Source organism: Talpa europaea (assembly GCF_964194135.1).
Source record: "Talpa europaea genome assembly, chromosome: 7".
Taxonomy (NCBI): Eukaryota; Metazoa; Chordata; class Mammalia; order Eulipotyphla; family Talpidae; genus Talpa; species Talpa europaea.
Window position 1 is genome coordinate 34197701 of NC_140074.1, and position 17735 is coordinate 34215435.

Here is a 17735-nt window from a genome sequence, read left to right on the forward strand (position 1 = left end):
CTTTCCTCTCATAGGTCTTTTTCTCCATCCTCTTAAGTAGATTTTTCTCTATTCTTCAAGGCATTCTCCATTCTTCATCCATTCTTCTAGATGAAATGACAATCTTCTCTGAAGCCTTTCCTGATCTCTTAGCTTAGTTTAAATCTCTCCTAGCTCTAACTTTTGATGTATATCACTTTCTGATAGTAACTATGTTTACTATATATTATAATTTGCATCTCTGTGAGTAAAACTTGTCTGAATATTAATTTGTAAACTTCTCTCTGAGGTCAGAATTTTCTGATTCCTTATTATTTCTCTCAGAGAACTTAACACAGTTCTCCACATGTTGTAAAGACGCATGGGTACTGGATAGAGTCATGCAAGAAGAAAAGAGGGATAGGAAGGCAAGAAAAATCACAGTTATTTTCAAAATGTGCAGGTCTTGTATTTAACTCACAGCATGCATGGAAAAGTAATTCATATTTACTGTATTTTCTTTATTTAAACCTATTTTTCTGACTCAGGCAAATCATATGTATTTATATTTATATATATAACATCTATCTATCCGTTATCTGTCTGTCTAACATATATAAATATATTATGTAAATATATATCAACTTTAAATTTTTTTGTTTTATATATTTTTATATCATTTTTCATTTTTGCACAATGTATGCATTTTCATCTTGGTTATAGTCCCAATATAATTCCCAACCCCTTGTTTTGATCCTACTCCCTCCCCAGACCCCACTCCCATAGTATGTGTCTGGTTTATAGTTACTTGTTGATTTTGATTTTTACTTTGTTATAATTGGTCATTTTCCTGGTGCCTAATTTAGGTTTTTTTAAATTCCTGCTATGAGTGAGACTATCTGGTATTTTTCTTTTTCTTTTTGGCTTATTTCTCTGAGCATGATCCCTTCCAGCTCCATCCATATTGCTGCAAATTGCATGAGTTTGTCTTTTTGATTGCTGAGTAATATTCCATTGTATATGTATATGTACCACATCTTCTTGTTCCAGTCATCTATTTTTGGGCATTTGGGTTGTTTCCATAGCTTAGCTATTGTAAATAGTGCTGCTATAAACATAGAGGTGCAGGTGCCCTTTTGAATTAATGTTTCTGTGTCCTTTGGGTAAATACCTAGGAGTGGAGTTGCTGGATCATATGGAAGCTCCATCTTTAGCAGGTTGAGGAATCTCCACACAGCTTTCCATAGTGGTTGGACCAGTTTGCACTCCCACCAGCAGTGCAGGAGAGTTCTCTTTTCTCTACTTCCTCACCAACATTTGTTGTTGCTAGTTTTTTTTTAATATATAAACTTTTATTTCCTGGTGACAGTTAAACCTATGTAAGAAGAAGAGATACTGTTCATTTAGACAGTATTTAAGCTTCTTCTGAAGAACAGGATTTTCCTTCATCTGCCTCTTATTAATTTCTAAATTTGCTCTAGTTATTACTGGAAATCAGTAGTTGATGTCCTAATCAAATCTAAATGGGTATTCAAATTAAGTGTAAACAATTTCCCAAGATGATAGATTCAAGCAGTGCTACAGAGCTAGGCTGAGTAGGAACCTGGACAGGTAAAGAGTAGGTAGGCAATATGAAGATTGTGGCAGTTTTTGCCTGATTTCCCCCTAAAAAATCCCAGGACCACTGGCTCAAACTCAAGGTTCCATTTGTCACTTTTCCCTACTCCTGGGATACAACCACATAATCCTATTGTATACAACAAAGCTTACGTTTTCTGCCATTCTTTCATCCTGGTAAATTTTTACCTTTTTCTGTCAGTAAATTTCTTCACAATTTATTCAACCAAGAAATTTTTCATGAGGGCCTATTATGTGCAAAATGCATAGTTGGGACCCCTAACCTAGTCAAAGAGCTTGTCTAATATAGGGGAGATCCAGGTCCCTGGTGCTGGGAAGCCACTCACAGGTAGGAGGTAGATGACATGAGTTTGGGCTTTGTGGAAAGTAGAATAGGTCATTGATCTTAAGACACATAATTTTTACCTTCCCATATTAGCATCTTTGAAATCTGAACATATCTCAGTTCAGTGACATCATCTAATTGGCAATAATTTTTCCTTCTTATGCTATGTAGACTAATGGAATATTTCGCAGGCAATGGTGTCATAGTTCCAATGAAATGCAGTTATAACATGCTTGGATTATAACTTTGAAACACATTTTAAAAACTCAAAAATTAATCTACATGAAGAAGAAAAATTGGTTGCAAAGTCTCCAAAACATTAACAGTTTTTCTATCATGTGGTCAAATAATGAGTGATTTCTTTTCTTCTTTCTTTCTAAAGAAATTTTCAAAGCGATTTTGGACTTGAACCAATTTTAGTACAAATACCAGTCTACTCAACTGTGTGACTCTGGAAAAATATTAAGCCATGGTTCACATTCATTATATGAGGATGTCTTAACTACTTTCTCTTATCAGTTGTTATAAGTATTCAACAAGAAAGCACCTGGCACAGAGTAGGAGCTATTAATATAATGCTCCTTCCTCTACTCCTTTTCTTTTCTACATTACAGTCTTTGACAATGAGAATAATGTTAGATGCCTAAAAGTGAGTGTAAATACTTAGTGCAACGTAGGCATTTAGTAAATATTTGTCAAAAAGTAGTTGATACTGGGCCTCCCCGGTGGCGCAGCAGTTGAGCGCTGGGTTGCGAAACTGCCTGCAGCCTCTGCAGCGCTGGTTCGATCACCGGCCACTGGGTGAGGGTCCCACATGGTGCGCAGACCTCTCCTGCCGCCCGCTGCTCCCCTCAGCAGTATACTTCGTCATTCTGCCTGTTCTACTCTCCGCTCTGGCTCTGGTGAATTCTCTCACCCTCCTGCGCCTCTGACTGTACCCAGTGCTTATATAAATAAATAAATAAATAAATCTAAAAAAAAAGTGGTTGATACTCTGTCCTTCAACAAAGGAATAATGAGACAAGTGGACACAGAAAATAGGATCTGCCAGCAATTCCACTCCTAGGTATTTACCCAAAGGACACAGAAACATCAATTCCAAAGAGCACCTGCACCCCTATGTTTATAGCAGCACTACTTACAATAGCTAAGCTTTGGAAACAACCCAAATGCCCAAAAATAGATGACTGGATCAAGGAGATGTGGTACATATACACCATGTGGTACATATACATATACATATACATATACATATACATATACACCATGTGGTACATATACACCATGATCCCTTCTAGCGCCATCCATGTTGCTACAAATTGCATGATGCAGTTTGTAGCAACATGGATGGCGCTGGAAGGGATCATGCTCAGCGAAATAAGCCAGAACGAAAAAGAAAAATACCGGATGGTCTCACTCATAGCAGGAATCTAGAAAACTTAAATAAGGGACCAGGAAAATTAATAACTATAAGAAAGAAAATCTCAAAATCAACAAACAACTATGAACCAGAGACACTCGATGGGGAGTAGGGGGTGGGGAAAGGAGGGCTTGGGGTCAAAATAAGGGGGTTGTAATTGTGTGGGGATTATAAAAATAAAATTTAAATAATAATTTAAAAAAATGCAAATGGGTAACTGTGACATCCCTGTGATGGCAACTTTAAGGTGTGCCTAACTGTATAAAAAATAAATCGTTCACAAGCTTGAAAAAAAAAGAAAATAGGATCTGCCTTCTCATTTTGCAATACCTCCTGGCAAAAAGACTCTCTTTCTTCCTTCCACTTTCTTAGTTGAATAATGAATATGTTGTTAGCTTAACATTTTTTTAAACTTTCACTTTTTAAGTGTTAAAAATTTCTTTGGCCAATGAAAACCTGCGAACAGCCCAAAAAAATAAATACAAGTAATGAGTCTTTCTAGAAGAGAAAGAGGTATACTTGTGCAAATTAGGAGGTTGTAATTTCTCTCCTGGCAGATGGACAAGTGACTGCTATAATGAACTTACGAGGGGAGTATCCATGACATTAGCCACTGGGTAACTGCTAGGAATCCAGGAAACAGGGCCCCAGATGATGCAGCTTTGCTCCTTCTTCCAAGTGTTTTTCTGAAAATGTTTCTTGGAGCTTTCTAGGCATGAGTATTTCTCCTTGACTACTTCTTAAGATAAGGATCAAGTTGATCTTATATTGTTCAAGTGATACAGTGGGATCCAGTACTGGGAGTGAGAGGAACAGAGGCCTTCTAGTGGAGCTGTAATTAGTGGCTGTGCTTTTCAGCTTTTGTTGAGCTAGTTTCCTAGATGGAGTTACACAGCATCTCGGTAATAGGGAACTTCATCCCCCAATAAAACTATATTTTTAAAGCCCCAAGCAATGTCATGGTTGCTAACATGATAGCAGCAGTAAGTATTTGTTCGCTCTTTCAAGGAGTTCATGGTCTTAATGAGCATCATCCTCTCAGTACTCCCTGCAGTAGGTAGAGGTCAGAGAAAAATGTCATTACTGTATTTTTAGAGCTGGTAACTGAGGCATGTAAGAATATAAAATGTCTAGGCATTGCTGCCTTGGCAAAGTACACAGACATCTTTAACAAGAGGTCCATATTGCCAAGCCACTTTTAAGTGTTAAAAATTTATCTTTTATCTATGTTTCTAAGTCAAAGGCACACCAAAATAAGTATCTATATTTATACTTTTATGCTAAGAAATAAATATGTATATTTATATATTTATACTGGGAAATGTGCTTGGATGCAGATGTTGTTGTATAACTGAGTCATGAAAAGTTAGTAATCAGAGGGGCTTTGCCTTTTTTAAAAACTGAGGTAACATTGATTGATAATTTTGTATATGATTTAGAAGAATAGGTGCACACCTTCCCAGATCTGTCATCACATCACACCTTTCACCAAAGCACCCATGGTCCTTTACCCTGGACCACTGGGCCCTCTCTTCCTTCCCTTGCTCTTCTCCTTCCCTCCCTCCCTCTCTAGTGCCTCAATTCTGCAGTCATATTTCTAGAGTTTGTTTTCATTTGGTTTTGTCAGTTTCTTTGTTTAGTTTTTTTATATTCCACGAGAGTGAAATAATCTGGTATTTGTCTTTCTCCTTCTGACTAACACCCTCCACTTTCATCAATGTCAGAAATGGCAAGAGTTCATCTTTTTTCAATAGCTGAGTAGTATTCCACTGTGTTCATATACCACATCATCTTAATTCACTCCTCTGTCACTGGGTACTTATGTGGCTATTGTAAACAGTGCTGCATGGAACATAGGAGTGTATGTATTTTTTTGAGTTAGTGGATTTGCATTCTTTGAGTAAATATATAGGAGTGAAATTGCTGGGTCACAAGGTAAATCTATTTTTAGTATTTTGAGGAACTTTCATATTGTTTACCATAGTGATTGGACCATTCTATATTCCACACCCTCATCAACATCTGTTGTTTCTGGGTTTTATATATATATATATATATATATATATATATATATATATATATATATAAGCAATTGTCATAGGAGTAAAGTGGTATCTCATGGTTTTGATTTGCATTTCCCTCATGATAAATGATATTGAACAGTTTTCATGTATGACTTCTTTAGAGACGTATATCTTTAGTTCTCCTGCTCATTTTTTTATTGTGTTCCTTGTTTTCTTCCTCTTTTAATAAACAAATAAGCTATCATGAAATGTTCTCTCTTTTATTTAGATAACATTGGTTTACACATTGTATATGACTTAGAGATATAGGATCATCCTCTTCAAGCATTGTTACCACACCACACCCTCCACCAAGACACCCATAGTCCTCCACCATAGTCTTTTTTTGCTCCCCTTGCACTATGCTTTCCCCTCCCTAGCCTTCATACTACAGTCAGATTTCTCATGTTTGTTTTATCTGACCCTTTGTTTTGTTTCTCTATGTTCTACATATAAATAACACTACCCAGTGTTGTCGTCTCCTTATAACTTACTTTGCTTAGTATAATACCCTCCAATAACAGCCATGTTGTCACAAATGGTAAGAGTTTATCTTAGCTAAGCAGTATTCCATTGTGTATATGTACCACATATATATATATATATATATATATATATATTTCTTTAAGATTTCTTTATTTAGGGTCTCCCTGGTGGCACAGATGGTGGAGCACGGCACTCTGAAGCTGTCCGAAGCCTCTGAGGTTCCGGTTTGATCCCCAACGGCGGCGGAGATACCCACATGGTGCAGCAGACCCCTCCTGTCTCACCTGCTGCTCCCTTCAGCAGTGTATTTTGGTCAGTGTGCCTGTTCTGTTCCCCACTCTGTCTCAGGTGAATCCTGTCACCCTCCTGCACATCTGGCCTGTACCCTGGTTCTTGTATAAAAATAAATAAATCTTTTAAAACAATTATCCTTAAAAAACAAACCAAAAAAAAAAGATTTGTTTATTTATACAAGACCTGGGATACAGGCCAGAGGCATGGGAAGGTGAAAGGATTCACCAGAGACAGAGCTGGGAACAGAACAGGCAGATCGACCGAAACACACTGCTGAGGGGAGCAGCAGGTGAGACAGGAGGGGTCTGCTGCGCCATGTGGGTATCTCCCTGGCTGGCTGGGAATTGAACCTGCGCTGCAGAGGCTGCAGACAGCTTCACAGCACTGCGTTCAACCCGCTGTGCCACCGGGGAGGCCTGTATGTACCACATCTTAATCTACTCATCTGTGTGGCCACTGAGGTGTTTCCATAGCTTTGCTGTTGTAAATAGTTCTTTGTTTTCTTTTTGTTGAGTTGTGTCAGTCCTTTGTAGATCTGGGATTTTAGCTCCTTGTCATTCAGTGGGGAGTCTTTGTTTTAGTGATAGTTTCTTTTTCTGTAAGAAGATTTTTTTTTTTTTTCAGTTTGATGTAGTTCCATTTGTTTATTTTGCTTTTGATTTTCTTGATATTGGAATTGAGTCCCCACAGACTTTATTGAAGCCAATGTCAGGGAGTGTTTTGTCTGTGTATTTTGATTTCTGGTCTTACATTCAACTCTTTAACCCACTTGGAGTTATTTTTGTGTATTGAGTTTTGCTCATGCCATACTTGTTGATACAGAACTTAGACATTATGTGCTCAATGTACATATTTTATTGAGCATCATTTTGTACAAAGCATATTTTTAAAAGATTAATAATACTGCTTTTTCAATTAATAATACTGCTTTTCCCTCACTAGTGAATGACTCAGGACCAGATATCAGTTTTGTTGATTTTGTACCTCCTTTACCCATTCATGTTGCCTTCATTAGTAAGGTAGATAAGGTGTCATTTCTTTGAATGGTTGAATATTGTCGGGATTTATGAGCCTGTTTGGGTGGCATCTCCAAGGCAACTTTTTAGTACATTTTATTCTTTTATTTTAGATGCAAACATAAGGATAGCTTTTCCCAATCATGAAAGTTTGCTCTTTGCTTCTTTCTTTCTCTCTGGAACAGTTCTCTTGCCTGGGCAAGCTTCAGAATTTTGTCTGGATTAGTTGCCTGAGAGCTGATAGTTGTACATTCTGTTATGGTACTAATGGATGATTTCTTTTTAAATACCCTATTCACTCCATGTTGTTAAAATGCCAAGGAAATTCCTATAATAGCATTTTCACAACCTTCCTACTACTGGACTTCTGAAGGACAAGCCAAGTTCAATGCAACCAGTGTTTATTGGTTACTCACTATGTGCCAGGCAAACATGAAATCATTTATTCAGTGCATTGTGATGTACATAATTATATAAAATATCAAAGGCACAGGTATCAGAGGAAAGTGTCAGGGAAGGGTTCCTAGACATGATACCTGAATAAGGTTTCATTAGATAATTGATCAGGTTGGCCAAACGGAGAAAGGTATGACAGACAGGGAAAAGCACGGTGCTCAGGCAGGAACATAAATGATAACATGGTGTGTATCTAGAGAGAATCCAAAAAGAGTCTATGTGTGGTAGTCTATACAGGTTAAGCTGTGGAGTAGAGGTGAAGGAGACTGGGCAGCCAACAAGACCACCTCATGAATGGATCTGGGGCCATGCTCAGTATAAGACTACAGAGTGAAGGAGTCAGCCTGGTATTTTAGAGAAATTCAATTGGGATATTATATGTAGAATGGAAAGGGAGAGGTAAAAACATTAAATCCTCATTGTTTGGATTATATTGGGCTGAATGTATAAACCACACAAGCAACAGCGACCTAAATAGTCTACTTCACTCTGATACAACTGGTAAAATATAGAAGTTGTGTCAGAATAATGTGAAATTGTGTTTGCTCACACCATCTTAGGAAGGCAAGAGAAGTGGAACAACAAGAGGAGAAGAAAATAAAAAAGTCCTTCATCCCAGTTGCTGTACAGGAAGGAGCATTTTAAACTTTCTTTTAATGAAATTTGAAATGAGCATGACTCCAAAGACTCCTTTCCCAGAGAGTGCACATCTGGCCTTGGAGGCCATGAAGCTAGTGGTAGATTGTATTCCTTCCTATATACTGGCTCCATCATCACTTGTTGTTTCAGTTCATACAAGCTGACATTTCTAGTCAACATGGTTGTGCATTTTTAATAATCACCAAGGAACCTTTAGCCACACCAAACTAGCTATTCAAATTCCCTCTTAAATATTGTGTTACTGTTATTATTAGGAAGATTCCTAGTTTTTGAATGCCCATTTTCCTAAAGATACTTCTATATGTAGTACATATTATGCAGAGCATAAGACTTTTCAGAATTTATTAACCATGTGTAGCCACATGCTCAGTATATGGGTGACAAAATGTCTAACAGTAAATGGTGGAGGATGGAGGAGCAGCCCCACAAAGCCCTGCCTCCTCCTAGCTTTCATCTCTGAGGGGCAACTTCCATCCTCCTAGTCTTAGTGTGGATGCTAATATTCATACTTATCCCAGTTCCAGACATAGGGGAAGGAAAGAAGTAAAGGACAAGTATACACAAGCTAAATCACGTAGCTACTCGCACATGCACAGGGATCTGGGAAGATGGATATTTTAGTGCATTGCCATGCTTAACAAGATTGAGGTTCTATGATTAATGTTGATTGTATAGGCACACTGCAGGGTTTTCTAAACATTCTTTGTGGGTTTGTAATCTGTACAATGAAGGTGTCTCATGGACAGACTCATCATACTGATTGCCTGAAAACCTCTTTCTGATATTTCTGCCTAATTTTGTGCCCCTTCCCCCCACTCTCTTAGTGTCTCTACTGTCTACTGTTTTGCTTTTATTTTCACTGCTCTGTAACTGCCAGTTGCCATCACAGAGATTTCCATCATTCCGGTCCAATTGCTAGGTTTCTTTTTTTTTATTATTTTAATTTTAATATTTTTAAATATTTATTTATTTATGCATACAAGAGCTGGAGTATAGGCCAGAAATGTGTGTGTGGGGTGGGGAGGTGGTGAGAGCACTCACCAGAGACAGAGTGGGGAACAGAACAGGAAGAATGACTGAAATACACTGCTGAGGGGAGCAGTAGGCGAGAAAGGAGAGGTCTGCTGTGCCATGTGGGTTTCTCCCTGGTTGGCAGGGGATCGAACTCGTGTTGCAGAAGCTGTGGATTGCTTCGTAGTGCTGTTCTTAACCACTTGCACCACCAGGGAGGCCCCAATTGCTAGGTTTCATTAGAAAAACACCATGAAGCTGCCTCCGCAGGCTAGGCATTTTGTTATCAGTGCAACAGCAGTGGGAAGTGTGAGCCTTCCTGTTGGTCCTAGCTCCTATGGTTCATAAACTGTCTTTTTCATCATTTAAAGGAAGCCCTGCCTGCAGGTCCCAAAGAATCAGGTCAGTCAGCCCCCAGACAATGGTGGCATTTTCCCACCATGGTATGGAACAGTAAGCCTGTCAGCCTACTTCAAATTGACTGCATAAGGAAACAAAGTGTTCCCAGCCCACAATAGGTCTCCAAGAACAAAACAAATTGAAAATGGTGTGGCCTACCAAACAGTCAAAGCATCCTTCAAACTATAGAAATCTCAGAGCATTGATATTTACATGAAAATGAGGTGGCGAGTACATATTTAACTTCTTCCTCTGTCATCAGCTGTTTACTTACAGTGATTGTGCAAAGGTACTTTCCAGGAAGAGTTCTACTCCATGACTGATCTCATTTCTGAGACGTTTATAGTATTAAATGTTTAAAGGTTATTTTTTCAAAGGCAAATTGTAGAGACAATAAACATACTCCCTTCTCACAGGAAATTTAGTCACATCTGCATGTATGGGGTTGTGAAATAATAAAGTAGTAAGCCTATAAATTGTATTGCTTTACAACTTAAGTATGTGTCACAATTTCCCCTTGAAATCTCGGGAAGACGAATAAGATTGATTATAAATCAACAGTGTAATAGTTTTCACTGAGAAAGTTGTGACATTTCAGAAGAAGAATGATCCAGTGATTGCACATCATGTTATTCTGCTGTTATCATCAGCAGTCATAATCAGCAGTGATTTTTGGTTTCAACCATCGTGTTATTAATGCTTATATAGTACAAGGAATTGATGCTTAGATCTAGGAAGTTCTTAATTATGTTCCTACATTTAATTACTATAAAATTACCCCCAGAGCAGCTTCACACAACTAGTACTCAATAATTTCTGGCAGTGTGTTAATTCCAAAAAACAAAAGTTAAATTTAGGTGTATATGCAGGGTGAGGTCAGCATTTTATCATGTTGGATTTTGTTAAAGAAATGTGAAATGGTCACCCTAATCAGAAAAATTGTTTGAATGATTGATTATGGAAATGACTGAACCATTACTGATCTACATATGTAATTAAGTATCTACAAACATGCATTAAATCCATGTATCCATTAATACAATAGTCACCTAGTTGCCACTAAATTGTAAATTTCCTTAAGACAGATTATATCCCAGAAAATGCTTTGCACATCCTAAGTACTCCATAAAAGTCTATCAAATAGATATGAATGAATAGGGAGAAGGGAAAAAAGAGGGATTTCTTCATAATTTCAGGTTTCCTGTTTTCTCTGGGTATTTTCTCCTATTTCTCTTCCCATCTCTTTAGAACCTGCTGTGTAGCAACCGCCTGGGACCTCTCCCTACAGGAAATAGGATGATCTAATGATTCACTTACATATTAAGCTGAATTGAATAGCTCATGACTAGTTGCACAACTGGTACTGGGTTTTTGTAGTCAAATTCTGAGTTAGGTCAGCCCTGTGGAAGTGCCATTCCCAGTACCTATAAATACAGTCCTTGCTGACAAAAAAACTTCCCATTTTCAAAGCGTTACATTCCCCTCTACTGGCCATATTATCTCAGAAGAGGACTTTACCAGAAAAGGAAACTGACTTGCTCAAAGTGATACAGGAAGAGAAACAGTAATCTGTAGGAAAAAAACAGAGAAAATGCTTGGAGTCAGGCAGAAGTGAATTGGAATTCTTTGAACAATTCATTCATTGTCCAAAATCTGAGTTTCCTCTCTTTCAGAGTTGATAGAAGAGTGAGAGAAAATGCTTAGCCCATAACTACCCAGTTAATTAGAGCTATTATTATCATCGTTGTTGTTATTTTTCCATTGTGTATCAGAAATTGGTGCTCTGGACAGATCCACTTGTGTTGTTTAATCCTCACATTGATGTACATATTAATATATTGATACTCTAAAGTATTACACCCAGAGGTTAACTACCTTGCCCCAAGTCACATACCTAGTGAGTACCAGAGCTTGTTTTATAAACACAGACTGACCCCAAAGCCCATGCTCTTTCTCCTTTATGAGGGTGCCTATAGACATTAGCACTGTGGAGGTTTTTAATTATTTGGGAATTTTTTTTTTATGAAGATTAGTGTGGTACCATTAAAGATAGGGTTTGTTAGGATTAACAGTACAGGTACTTTGGTTCATAAGACAAAATGACTACCCACCAACTACTTGATCTTATGTCTTGGCACTTGGCTGGAAATTTTCTCTTTTTCTCTGCCTGACAGTGTAGTGAATTCTTCCTGTATGCTTTCTCATTCTTCCTCATAACAACACTATAGAAAAGGCATTGTTTACTCCCATTTTACACAGATGAGGAACCTGAATCACTAAAACATTAAGTAACTTTGCCATAATTAAACTTATTCTTGAAATGGTGGAGCTGGAAACTATATTCAGAACCATGTGACAACATTCTATGTGCTTAACCAGTAGGTATGCTGCCACTCTTCCTGTAGTAAAGAAAGTACTCACTCTCACCACCCATAAGATTACCCCCAGAGGGTGTGTGTGTGTGTGTGTGTGTGTGAATATGTGTGTCTACATCTTCTGATTATTAAATCAACAAACCAAAGTTCTTGGGCCCTTAGCGTACTCCTTAAATACGGTTTAAAATTCTTACTGACTTTTTAAATCAGAAAAAAAAAGTTACCTTTTCATTTTTTTAAAAAGTGCTCAGGATGCTTAAAGTTTAAGTCACCACCCAGCCTTATGCTCAACCCATTTTCACTGCTCAAAGATATTGACTATTAAGTTTAGTATTATTTTAGATCATTATTATTTACAGAAATGAAATGTATGTGTCCCCTTGTTTGTACATATGTACGCACTTACTTGCCCTGTTATAAAAATGGCTTCCCATCCTGCATTTTATGACTTCTTTTTTGTAACTTAACAAAATACATGCTTTTGTTTCAAAGTCAATTTATACAGACCAACTCCTTTTTATATATATTTTTTAAACATTTATTTATTTATACAAGAACTGGGGTACAGGCCAGATGCTTGGGAAGGTGAGAGGATTCACCAGAGACAGAGCAGTGAACAGAACAGGTAGACTGATGATATACACTGCTGAGGGGAGCAGTGGGTGAGACAGGAGAGATCTGCCGTGCCATGTGGGATCCTCGCCGGCCGGCCAGGATGGAACCCATGCTGCAGAGGCTGCGGACAGCTTCACAGTGCAGCGCTCAACCACCTGCGCCGCCAAGGAGACCCCTTTTTATATTTATTAATAGTTTTTGTTGAGGTAATATTGATTTGCAACACTGCATATGATTCACTAGTATAGGATCACACCTCTTCAGATGTAAGTTACCATACCACACCCACTACCAATGTCCACCATAGTCCACTGGGCCCCCTCCACTCCCTGCTTTCCACTGTCACCCTTCCTCTGAGAAAGCCTTGATTCTACAGGCAAATTTCTTTGGTTATTGATTTAGCTCTACCTTTTGTTTCTATATACTTCACAGGTAAGTGAACCATCTGATATTTGTCTTTCTCCTTTGACTTATTTCACTTAGCGTAATCCCCTTCAGTTCTATTCATGCTGTTAGATCAACTCCTTTTTTTTTTTTAAAAAAAAAAAGGTATAAAGTACTTATAAGAACATGCATTTCCCTTTTGATAGACACTTTTTATATTTTGCTTTGCTACCAATGCCATAGCAAGTCTCCTTATATATGTATGTATATTGATGTATTTGCACAGGCACTCACTCACTTATCTCTTTGTATACTTGACTAGTAAACATTCCTCAAAGAGAAATTGCTGAAATAATGGATATGCACATTTTAAAGTTGGATAGATACTGTCATATATTCCTCAGCAAAGACTGTATCAGTTTAGACTCTAGCTAGCAATGCATTAGAGTACCCATTTTTTTTTACACTAGATATTGTCATTCATTTTAATTCATTTATTTGTACAGCAGAGATTGGTGACTTGTTCTGATTTTTCCTTTGCTTAATAATGTGATTCAGCATCTTTTCATATTTATATTGAACACTAACGGTAGTTCAGTTATAAAAGGAATTAAATAACAGGAATTACTTCTTGGGAATTTATATTATTTATTGAGTATTTTGCCTGCTCTTTCACCCTACCAGACACACTATCATTTTGCAGCATGATAGCTTGTTTTCTTAACTGGAAATCAAAAATTTATTGAAGAGATGGAAAATCTCCATTTCATTGACTATTGTGACTTCTCTGTCAGCTAACATAAAAACACCTATAGAAAAGTACTGAATGACCATTATTATAAATCTAGTACTTTTTCCAGGAGTAAATAGAGCTGAACTTATTAAAGATAATCTGTGTCTTGTAATTCTTGTGTTTCTAATTGATATTTTCCTTGTAAATGTGATAAGCAATTGGTGATTTAGAAGCAAAAAAATGTGAATAGCTGTGGGTGGAGTTTCCTTAAAAGAGAAAAAACTTCACACATTAGGAATATCTGGATTTCTGGTTACAAGGCTACTGTGCTAGTAAAACAACAACAAAATATAACAAAACACTAGAATTTGCTCAGCTTGTTCTCATTTAGATCATTTAGGCTCAGACCATGTTCAAAGCAATCCCAATTCTGTTAAAATTTCTCATTGATTTCCTTGTAACTGTGAGCACTCTTGCTGATTACAGGACTTTTCCCTCTCTAACAAGATTGTTTGACTAAACTCTCCATTTCGTATTTTTGTAGGCTCTTGGAAAGCTAGATTTTATCAATTTAACTTGATTGAGTAACTAGTTTTCTAGATTATTTAAGTGTAATGACTAGCCCCCACCCTTTCCACATTCCTCCACCAAACTGAATCTCAATCTCATATCACACATCCCAAAGCAAATCCTTCACTTTAAATTCTCAAATTTCTTCATGGTTATAACAGCATGATTTGGGATATCTGAATTAGCCAAGTATTTACCCCCTAGGTCTTTTGCATTTCTGATCCGGACTAATGGAGCACTTTTATCAATACCTTTGAGGTCAGTGATAATACTTACCTTTATGTGTTGCAATATGTTTTGTTAATTACACATAAACACCTAATTTTAATCAGTGCCTGATAATTATATAGAAATTGCATAATAAAATACTTGTTGCATGTATATGAGAATTATCATTATAAATTTGTGAAGACAGTAAAAAATTAATTTTTGTCCTCATTGAGAGATGAATCTCAGAGTAGGTAATTAAATTCCTTGACCTTGGGATAATTTCCCCCCAAAAAAATAGTGTTCTGTGAATAAGTTCATTTGCCTTAATTCTCCTGCCTATTCCTTTTTCTTTTCAGGTTCAGTGGTCTTTCTGGTATCTAGCAGAAAAGAGGGGCTTGGAGCAGGGCCGATCATATTTTCGTTACCTTTGTTGTTTCCTTCATTAAAGTAATTTAGTGATAGAAAGAGATGCCACTTTATTTTCTGAAATGCTGACAGATTCTTGTGTATAAGGGTCATAGATCAGAATCTTTGTGCTTAGTTGTAGTCCCTCTCACTATCCACATTTTCACCAAAGTTCTTTGTATATCATTCACTAACTTGAATATTCAGGTCTTGTTTGGGATGCTAAAGTGGCTGAAATAGAGAAAACAGACAAAATTCCCTGCCTGTCTTGAGTTTTATATGTAAGGGTACTTTTTGATAAGCAAAGCTTTTGAGCTTAACAGTGAGGAACATTTCCCACTTTCCATGTGTAAGCAGAAACATTTATTTTTTTCCTGTACCTCTTGACAGTTTCAGATGCCTAATAGATACTTAAAATAAGAATTCAGATTGCAGTAGCAGTATAGTAGGCCGAAAAGAAGGATCTTGTAGGCTGGATACACCCATCAGAGTGTGGAACAGTAGAAAGAGATGGCACGTTACAAATTGGCTTGTCTAGATTAGGAGCTCGTGTCCACAATGTCTGTCAAGACAAAAGGGCAAGTTTCCTACCAGCTATAGAAGGAAGTGACAGGGATCCTGGGATCTAGTGACATTCCTCAGGTTTCACAAATGCAACATCCACTCTTCTGTCTCAAACCCATTTATATATTTCTGTACTCTTTACTTTCAAATCCAAATTTCATGCCAATGTAATATTCTAGACAGTAGGTTTTGGAGAAAGACTAACAATATGTGTCAGGAACTTAGCTTTGAGGCAGAGGTTCAGCAAGAGAAAATTAAATCCTTCAGCACATGGCTTTATAAGACAGGGCACATTCCGGTGGCGCAGCGGTTGAGCGCTGGGTTGGGAAGCTGCCCGCGGCCTCTGCAGCGCCAGTTCGATCCCCGGCTGCTCCCCGGCCACCGGAGGAGGATCCCACATGGTGCGCAGACCTCTCCTGCCGCCCGCTGCTCCCCTCAGCAGTGTACTTCGGTCCTTCTGCCTGCTCTGCTCCCCACTCTGGCTCTGGTGAATTCTCTCACCCTCCCGCGCTTCTGACTGTACCCAGTGCATGTATAAACAAAACAAACAAACAAAAATAATAAATAAATAAAAACATGCCTCTATAAAAAAAAAAACTAAAATAAATAAATAAATAAAAAAATAAGACAGGGCACATTCTTAAAGAGATTAAAATACTGGAAAATTTTATAATCACAGACTTAGATTCAGAGAAACCAGAAGTCATCTATTTAGTGGAGTGGATATAATTTAGGAGTTTGGTTACAGCTAAACAACAGAAGTCTGGGCCATAAGATCACTATGAAGTCAACAGTAAACCCAAGATTTCTGAGTCACTTACATGATGTATCATGACTTCATCTTGACCATATCTGTTCATGTTTGTTAAATTTGAAGGTTTCCAGGCCTTAACCCAAGGATTCTGGATTTACTGAATCTTCCATAGAGCTGAGACAGAGTTGATTGTGTGGCACCCACTTTAAGAATCAATGGCTTAGGCCCTAAGTGCACCCTTATCATGGCTCACCAGAGATAATTCTAAGGAAGCAATTGTCCCCATTACTAAGGAAATAAATGCTTTCCAACTTGCTTCTCTAATACCTTCTGGAGAAGTCCTATAAATGCAGCATAACTTAAAAGTTGTAGAGAACCAGCATGAGTATCATGGCCCTCAAGGGAGGCTGCAACACTTGTTTCAGACATCCCTTTAGATCTCTGCCTGGAATCCTCATCTCCACCTGACCTTTCTTACAACACAGTTGGCTTGGAAGAGCAAGAACAGATAGAATTAAATTTTCGTTCTTTTCTATGCTACTTTTATTGTGCTGTAGGTCCAAGAATCCCTAAGTTAAAAGGCTGCTATGAGCTTGGTGAAGCTTGACACTACTAAGGACAGATTTATCTCTGTACTCAGAAAGAGTAGGATGATAAGTAACACTAGACTTATGATGGGATAAGAGGGGCTAAAATTTTCAACAGGTTTTACAGTTTGCAAAATATTTTCATACTTATTATTTCACTTGATCCTTGCAGCCACCCACTAGAGGTACATATTACCAGTAACAAAGTGCCCCTTCTTATAGAAAAATTCCCAACTCATTCTTACCAATCTTGACTAGTTACCAAAGTGTTTATCTCACACAACCATCAGACACAAAATATCTAAATCCTCCACCCTCTATTCTGTGTCCTGAAGGTATCCAGGATTTTTGAGTCATAGGGTATATAGTCAGCAGGTGATGGAATGTGAAAGGCAACTCACAGGCAACTGGGTACCCAGTCCCCTTCCATTTGTTCCCAATGCTACTTCTCCTTCTATTATGACAACTCTGCTGCCATATTAGTGTTATTAGTCTTTCTTATGAATAGGAAATCATAGGCTCAGAGAGCTTAAAGCCATACAGCCAGTAAATGGCAAAATTGGGTGTTTTTTTTTTTTTGTGGGACCCCCTCGCCGGGGATCAAACTGGCGCTGCAGAGGCTGAGAGCAGCCCTGCAACCCAGCGCTCAACCGCTGCGCCTCCAGGGGAGGCCCAAAATTGGTTTTTTAATCCATCTCAAACTCCTCAAGTTTTCTGGTTTTGAGAGTTTCTATTTTATGTAATTTCCAAATACGAATTATCACTGTCAGGATTCACTGAACCATTTTACTATATAACTGTATATACCCACA

The 17735-nt window shown here is 37.8% G+C and overlaps 1 protein-coding gene across 1 annotated transcript in view; it reads left to right on the forward strand.

Annotated features, from left to right (window-relative positions):
- The window catches only part of GLIS3 (GLIS family zinc finger 3), a gene marked incomplete at both ends in the record, with an annotated part of 438059 nt that overhangs the window by 409265 nt on the left and 11059 nt on the right, over nucleotides 1-17735 (forward strand). The window lies entirely within an intron of this gene.